The sequence below is a fragment of the Cyanistes caeruleus genome, chromosome 20 (assembly GCF_971803275.1).
Source record: "Cyanistes caeruleus chromosome 20, bCyaCae1.hap1.1, whole genome shotgun sequence".
NCBI classification, from domain to species: domain Eukaryota; kingdom Metazoa; phylum Chordata; class Aves; order Passeriformes; family Paridae; genus Cyanistes; species Cyanistes caeruleus.
The window spans coordinates 3499695-3507964 of record NC_141720.1 but is presented as its reverse complement, the minus strand read 5'-3'; the positions used below and the strand labels follow the sequence as shown (position 1 = coordinate 3507964).

General features: G+C 43.5%; 1 long non-coding RNA gene across 1 annotated transcript; it reads right to left on the bottom strand.

The window, feature by feature from the left end:
* Window positions 1-4696: 4696 nt before the first annotated feature.
* LOC111937146 (uncharacterized) lies at window positions 4697-7911 on the bottom strand. Its single transcript, XR_002868453.2, has 3 exons — window positions 7715-7911; window positions 6168-6263; window positions 4697-5683 (listed from the first exon to the last, which is right to left on the bottom strand). It is a non-coding gene; the product is annotated as an uncharacterized LOC111937146 (long non-coding RNA).
* Window positions 7912-8270: the final 359 nt, after the last annotated feature.

Genomic DNA, 8270 nt, shown 5'->3' with positions numbered 1-8270 from the left:
TGGGCCCAGCACTGTGTGCAATTTTGGCAGGCTGTGTGAGGACACACAGGATGCCACGAGCTTCTCAGTGCTACAAGGATGTGATTCTTCTGTGCTCCCTTCCCATGGGTGTCACTGATACCACACACTGGGTGCAGGGCACAACTGCCACACCTGGGCAGGAGAACAACCACACAAGTAGATCAGGATGGGTGAGAACGTGGCCTTCATGGCAGTGACACACTGAGGACTTCACATCTTATTTCTTTTCCTCAGCTACTTGTAAAGGCAGGAGGAAATTCAGGAAAAAAACTGTTAGAAAGGAGCACAGTATTCACATTTTTTGAAGAGACTGTTTATGGTTATGTTGCCTGAGGGACCTGCAAAGACAGAATCACTGAGGCCGAGGTGTTAGCTTTTCCTCCTTGCACTCTCTTTCCCTTTCCAGTGGCCTTTTTCTATTCTAGGATTCAGTTTGTTGTGCTCAATTCTACCCCTTCCGTCTCCTGGGTAAATCAAGATTAACTCCATTCCAGTCATTGATGCAGCCAAAGACACAGATTCTCAGGATTGACCCATATTTCCTGTGTGCCCTGGACAGCCCTCCTGTGACTGTCCCTTCTTCTCTTATCCTGTGAGGGAAACCAAGAGCAGCTCTGCTACAGGTATTAAATGAAATGACAAAATTACATTAATAAAAATGACATAGAAAGCGTGACACCTGTGTCAAGCCTGAGCTCTGCATTGTCTTCACAATCTGCTGAAGCTGCATGTGAAGGAAACATGGACCTGGGGAAAGATGGCAGGAATTATCTTCAGAGGCAGCAAATCATGACAACACTTCCTAGGAGAAAACTTCCATGGGATCTCTGATAACACCAGGAACAACCCAAGAGGCTGCTGTGACTGTAGCTGGGAGTATTTTCATAAAATTGCCCCTTTCCATGGCTGTAAGGCTGTGTAAATTTGATTTCTTCTACCCACAATCAAAATTCTTTGTTCCACAGACCTCCTGCACAACCAGGCTGAGAACTGCAGGCAGATTGCTGCTCTTTAGCCCAAAGGAGATTTTTACAAGGAGGGTGGGCAGGTCTTGGCACAGGATGCCCAGAGCAGCTGTGACTGCCTCTGGATCTCTGGAAGTGCCCAAGGCCAGGCTGGATGGGGCTTGGAGCAGCCTGGGATGGTGGAAGATGTCTGGGACTGGATGACCTTTAAATGTCCCTTTCAACCATTTCCAGGGCTCTGTGGTTTCAGGACCCTTGTGTCACAGCACCGTGCATGCAGCACAGACAGACACAATGTTCCAGGAACAATTACATTTCCACTTTCAAAGGGATTTGGTCTCCATCACAGAAAACAGAACATTTGGCTGTGTTTCTTCTCTCCCAGACTCACTCTCCAGTGTCAAGCCCTCCATTTCTGGGGTGTGGAACCACTTCCCGACAGCCTGCTCTGTGCTCACACATCCCTGCACACGCTGCATTTGCTGTCACCTGAATTTCAAGGCTTTTCATTTTCATCTGCAGGTGACAGCACTGAGAGAGCCAAGTGATTATGGCCACAAAACTCCAATAACCCAACAGTTTGTGAAACAGCTGCTCAGCACCAGAAGCGAGCACAGATCTGCTGGAGCCTGTTCTGCAGGAATTCAGGGGACAGCCTGGCTGTGGATTAAAGAGCAGGACTGGAGCCCCTGCCTGCTTCACCTATCCCAGGGCACCTGTGCGTGAAGGTCAGGGAAATTTTCCTGATGAGGAGCTGGAACAAAAGCAGCAACATGAATATTATGAATATTAGAAATTTTGCATTCATCATCCCAGAATTCAGGCCTTTGAAATTTGGGATTTCCATTCACAGAGGCCATTCAAAGGAAAGGAAGACATCTCACGTGGAGGATGCTGGTGTGGAGACTGCTGAAGATTCCATCTCCAATATTCCATATTTTTTTCTGTGTTACCTGCTTGTTATTGAAAAAATAACACATGGTGCTGACATATGTTAAATGGTGGTAAGAGAAGAAATGGAAAGGGAACAAAAAAAATAAGTGATACCCAAAATCATCTCAGCTGCAGGAGACAAAAAAACCCATTCACAGGTGTGAAACTTTTCTGCCCAGCCTTGGAAGCTGCAGCAGTGCCAGAGCAAGGGCTGTGCTGCAGTGTGGGATGTAGGGAAAGCACAGGAAAGAGAGTCCTACGGCAGAGATGGGTTTATTTGGGTTTTCCACCCCATTACATCAAGTGCCCTTTTCCCTCTCTATCACTCCCTGAAAGAGTTTATAATATTTATTTTGCCTTCAGAAAATTAATCATCCCTTGGTAATTTTTAAGAATTGCATTCCCACTTAGATATGACCGTATTTTTGGTGGGCAAAAATAAAATATTTCACCCCCAAGCCCAGAGACCTCAGTTTCAAAAGATTTTTCTCTTCTCTTCTCTTCTCTTCTCTTCTCTTCTCTTCTCTTCTCTTCTCTTCTCTTCTCTTCTCTTCTCTTCTCTTCTCTTCTCTTCTCTTCTCTTCTCTTCTCTTCTCTTCTCTTCTCTTCTCTTCTCTTCTCTTCTCTTCTCTTCTCTTCTCTTCTCTTCTCTTCTCTTCTCTTCTCTTCTCTTCTCTTCTCTTCTCTTCTCTTCTCTTCTCTTCTCTTCTCTTCTCTTCTCTTCTTCTCTTCTCTTCTCTCTTTCCTCAGTTTTGTCACAAAACAAATGAGCACAGAAACTACAATGCCAAGCATTGTCTCTCAGACATTTCATAATAATAATGAAATGAATTCATTTGAGCTGCTCAGCTCTTTGATGTGTTTCAGGTGGTTTTCTTTCCTTTGTCTGGCTGGGAAATGGGGAAGATTCTGACAGGTGCTGGCCCAGGTACATGGGAATAGAAGAAGGAAGATTTCTTTGCGACCTAAATAAGATCCACATTGTGTATGACTCAGCACCTCATGTCAAAATTTGGCCCATATCAAGAAGAACACAATAGGCTGATCACAATGAGCAATAATCCAAAAATATGCTGGCAAGAGGTGCGTACTGTGGATTTCAGAGCAAGGCATGACAATTAGAGCTGTGCAAGACAGTCACAGGGACAAAAATAGATCCCATTCCAAGTGGAAGGTGCCTTTGAAATGTGGGATTTGCATTTTTTTTTTGTGTGCATGCTTTCAACTCAAAAATAGCGCCTTGGTTCAATAGAATGGGCAAAGTGTGAGGATAAACCCAAATATCATTTCTTTTAACAATAATAAAAATCTGGAAGAAACCCAGGAGTATCATTTGTGCAAGATTTAACACAAAGGATTGCACTTTGTTTTGTTTTCCTTTAACAAATCTGTTTCTAATTCTAAACTCTGCAAGAGAAATACTTCCATCCTTTCAGCAGTCAAACACATCTTAGATGAAGAGGATGCTCTGTGATTCAGGAACCGATATGTATATTCTTGATCTCCACTGACTTCTGGGGGAGTTAAATTCTCTCAATTTTTTAGAGGTAGTTAAGTACCTAGTGGCACTCTCAGATGCACTTCAGAGCCTGGCAGCTGTACACATAATTCTTTGCATGTTTCTCTTTCTGCACCACAGGTGATGGGAATGGCAGGATTTCCTCAACTGCCATGAAAAAGACAGTGAAATCCTTAGAGAGTACACACAGGCTTTAAAGACAGGTATAACCAGCAACTCTGAAAGAGCTTGGTGTAAAAAATAAACTAAATAAATTAAATAAATTAAATAAATTAAATAAATTAAAACTTTAAAAATTCTCTGCTTTTCACTTGTGACAATCCAATCTTTTGGCTTTGTCCCACTGGCACTTATGCAGGGAGGGGAAAGAGGAGCTTAGGTAAAAAGGTGAATTGTCATCACTTTCTACATTTCCAACCTCATCAATGAACCACTTGGAGCTCAGGAAGTTCAGCTTTTCAATTTCCATTTCTGCTCAACCCTTGAGCAGTTCCGAATATCAGGAAGCTCGGGTGACCCAGCAGACCTCTCTTTGTAGCTCCATCTCTGATTTAATTGTCCATTCTGAGAAACCATGTCCCAGAGGATCTCAAATATTTCAATCACCAGACTCTCTAGGCCAAGGAGAAATGCTTAAATCCCAGAAATGTGATGGGAATTATGGACTATTTTTTAAAGCAATGGAAGATGCCCATTGATAGAGTGAAAGGTAGAACTGGAGTTAATCTGAGTTCACCTTGAATTGAGTTATCCAGAAAAAACCCAAAGATTAAACCACATTTACCTCTGAGCCGCCACAATTTTTCTCCCTCTTCCCTTCTCTCTTCCAGCTTGTCAGAATGGCAGAAAACCAAGATCAAGGAGAAACAAGCCACCACTACCAAACCTCACTTCAGCAAACACCAGCCCTGGAAGTTTGTTGCGCTGTCAGCAGGAAAAGCAATACCAAGCTTTGAAAAATTAATATGATGCTCACTTGCTGTCTAGTTCCTCCTCTGCTTGTCAATAATTCTGTTCATTCCACAAATATTAAACCTGTTTGCCAGAGCCCTTAATGTGACAAGAAGCTGATGTCTGAAAGAACGATTACTTTCAACTACACATCATATTTAATTTATTACATAACCTGGTGTTATTGCTTTTATTGATGAACTGTACGGTGTAAAATGATTATTTGTTAAAGATTTCTCTGTAGCAAAGGAAAATGGAAAAAAAAATAAAAAAGAAGAAGAAAAAGAGAAAAATCTTTACTGCTCTAGAAAGCTGCTTGTAAATGCTTTTCTGAAAAGATTCAGGACTGGGAGTTACTGTTATTACCTGATTTTTGGCTCTTTGCACTGCAGAGCAGATCCACCTTCCTCCATGGCTTAATTCAATCCCTCTCTGACACAGGGACAAGCAGCAGAGGAGCAGAGTGAAGCTTTTCCTGATGGCATGATGTATGCTGAACTCTTCCCTGCTCTGTGCCATTAAACCCAGGTACTTTGTCTGGGCAGGAAAATCTCAGCCTCAGCTCGAGCTGAGTTTTCTGCTTTAGTTTCCTGTAATGTGATAAGAGCTGATTGTTCTCTGTCACTGACACCAGGGACTGCCTTGGCCCAGCTCTGACACAAATGTTCTTCTGATGCTGCACATGGGCACAATGAGAGATGAGATCCCTGCCTTGAAGAATTGACCCCGATTTGGGAAGGCAGGGAATAATGGAGTTTGCTTGGTGCATATGAGGAGCCGAGGAGCTCATTGGAATTAAGGCTCATATGGCAACTTAATTTCAATAAAGAGATTATTTCCTTGGCTTCCAAGCTGTCCTGTGGAGTGGTTGGTATTTTTATGGATGCTAAAGGGAGCAGCTGCCTTGGGTGACTACTGTGGATGCTGATGGTTGAATCACTGGATCATCCCCGCTGACTATTTGTTATTTTAGGGTTCCAGTTCAGAGGCAAAAACAACAATGTGAGAAATGTCTCATTTGGGCAAGTCAACACTGAGAGGTTGTGGTCCTTCTCCAACACTTCAGCTCCTAAAGACAGGACACTGAATAACCTTCTAGAACTTCCACTGAACCTCTCTGGATCTTGGTTTCCTAATTCTAGACCCACAGGCTGGGAATATCCTAACAGAACTGATCACAGCAGGAGACTGAATGGAGCCAAGAGGTCCCCAGCAGAGTATTTTAGTCCTGACACCATCCTCTTCCAACAATACACGACTTTAATTTGTTACGAGGGGGAGGGTGAAGCTCACTCTATAAGAAAACAGATTAAAAAAAATAAATCAAACCACAAAGGAAATGCACTACTCAGTCTCAAGTTTTAGAAATTAATTATCTGCCAATTCCTGAAATCATGATATTAGCTGGAGTTTTATCTCTGGTTTCACTCAAGTAGCAGCACAGCATTTTGAACAGAAGGAATTTTGAAGTCTGCAAACTAAACAGAGATGTCCCTCCTGATTAAAAGGTGCTCTGCATTTCCAAAATGCACTGGGAGAAACGCAGTCTCAGAAGGGTTCTTGGGATGGTTTGATACTGAAACACATGTAATAAAGAATTCAACCTGCTGCTGAGAGACATTTCTCTGGCAAATTGGTTAAAAGAAATTACTGGTGATGGCGCTGATATGAGAAGCAAGAATTAAGAAATAAAGAGGCCTGGCTTTGGATGTGTTTCTACCCATGGCTGATTGCAAATACCAGTTGAGGATCTTATTGTCTGGGCTTTTCTAAAATACCTTTTTCCCTGTTGAGCTTTTATTTTCAAATCTTGGACCTCATGCTGCAGCTTCTCTGTTGACCAGGAACTTCTTAGAGGCTCTGATTCCATCCAGCTGAGTCAAAAAAAAACAGAGGCAAAAAATGAGATCACTTTCTTTGCAGTGTTTTGACCCAAACTCTATTTCCCTGGGTGAAAGCAAATTTCAGGGGTAAAAAAAAACCCCAGAAATACAAACCCCAATGGTCTGCATTTCCCAGAAAGACTCAAATAATAGGAATGATTCAACTTTGCTGTTTCATTGCATTCCTGACCCCTGCTGTTCTCTGTCTTCCAGACACCAACAAGATCTTAACCAGGATTCTGGGAAATACAAGAGACCTGCGGCCTCTGATCACATGAAAGGAATAGAGCAGGGAAAAGAGGGGGAAAGCAAGCTAGAATAAAGCAGATAACAACAAAAAAAAAAACAACAACAAAAAAAGCAAGCTACAGACATGATAAGATTTTTAGGTGGCCCTGAGAATTTTGCTCATCCCCAAGACATTGGTGTTTATTCGAATATAAGGATCTTCCTGCTCTGTCATGTGAGCACAATTTTGCTTCCTTCCCTTTTCCTGGCTCCATTCTCTATTTCTCTTTTCCCTTCCACTGCTCTTTAATAGCAAAAATGAGGCCTCCTGCTTTGCAGAGGGCCTACTGAGCCATGCAGGCTACTGCAGTGGATGCTGCCCAGCCAGCTTTGCCAAGCAGCCTTTGGACTGTGACTCGTTTTTCCCCAAATCACTGCTTTTCCCGGCAGTCCAGCCAGTGCCTCCCACACTCCTGCCTGTGCACAAGTGCAGGTCCCTGTCTGGCACAGCCATTCATCTTCTGAAGGACATGAAGGATGCCTCACTGACACCTGTTTTTCTTTTCTCACCTCCCCATCCCTCATTCCAGCCATCCAAACTGAACTCTCAGGTAATTAAAAGAAAGCAGATATGAGAGGTATGGGGTTTTTTGGTTTTGTTTTCCAGACTCTCCCTTATCTCTGAACAATTTACCCAGGAGTTGGTTTCTCAATCCCTTTTTTATTCCTGGTGATTTGCTCCGTGCTGGGGATGCAGCACTGACCTCCAGCAGCAGAACTTTCAACTTTCACTTTGCTCCAGCGCTGTCCCTAAGTGCTTTACAACTCACTGAAAACCCATTAATTCTGTCTGTGCCCTATCTGTGCCAGATTAAAACTTCTATTCAAGTAACATTTCAAATATCAGCTGCTTTGCCTTAATATCTTTCTTCAATAACATTTCTCCCAGCTCCACACTCACACTCCGCTCCCCTGGGTGCTTCCCTTTTCTGCTGATTCTTTAACAGCACACACTCTCCACTCCCTTTTTCTGCTGATGATCTCCACTGCATCTTGCTCTCTTCTACACCATCTCCTTTTTCTCTTGCCCTTATTCTGTCCCTCTTCTATGAGGAGAAGCAGCAGCAGCTCTTTTCTACATTTCCCAGTCCCAAATTTCAGCCCCAGTAGGGACTTGCTGTTACCAGAGACTTCCCACTTGGGAAAGAACTTACCCAGTTGCTTGTTCATAGAAACAGCAGCCACAGAATTTGCTGGGCCATGGATGTAGAAGCACAAAAATCTTTGTGAGTAACCCTGAGGACCCATCCCAGTGACTCAACCAAGACATTCCTGTTTCCACTGGACTGAGTTCCAATCTCTTCGGGCCAGATTTTAGCTCCAGAGGATAGGGAGGCTGTGAGGTGTTTCACACCCCACCAACCTCTCTGACAGGCCTGAGCTGTGACTCCACAGCCTCTGTCACAAGGCTCTTGTGGGTGGTAGCTTGTTTTTGTATCCATCAGTGAGCCCCAGAAGTTATGGATGCAGCATGGAGACCATGACTCAGTAGATCCTCCCCTTCCTCAGCCAACACCTTCCAGATTTGGAACAGCAGAGCCTGGATGTAGGTTCAGTGTCAGTAGGCATGGGCTTGTGTAGGAGACAAAAAGGGGTGACAAACACTTGATGCCACTAGAAACTCTCTTCTGACATTGTCCAGAGGCAGAAATTACCCTGGAGTTTGTCATAGCTCTCCCTGCTGTGTTGACACTTGTCAAAGTGCTCTTC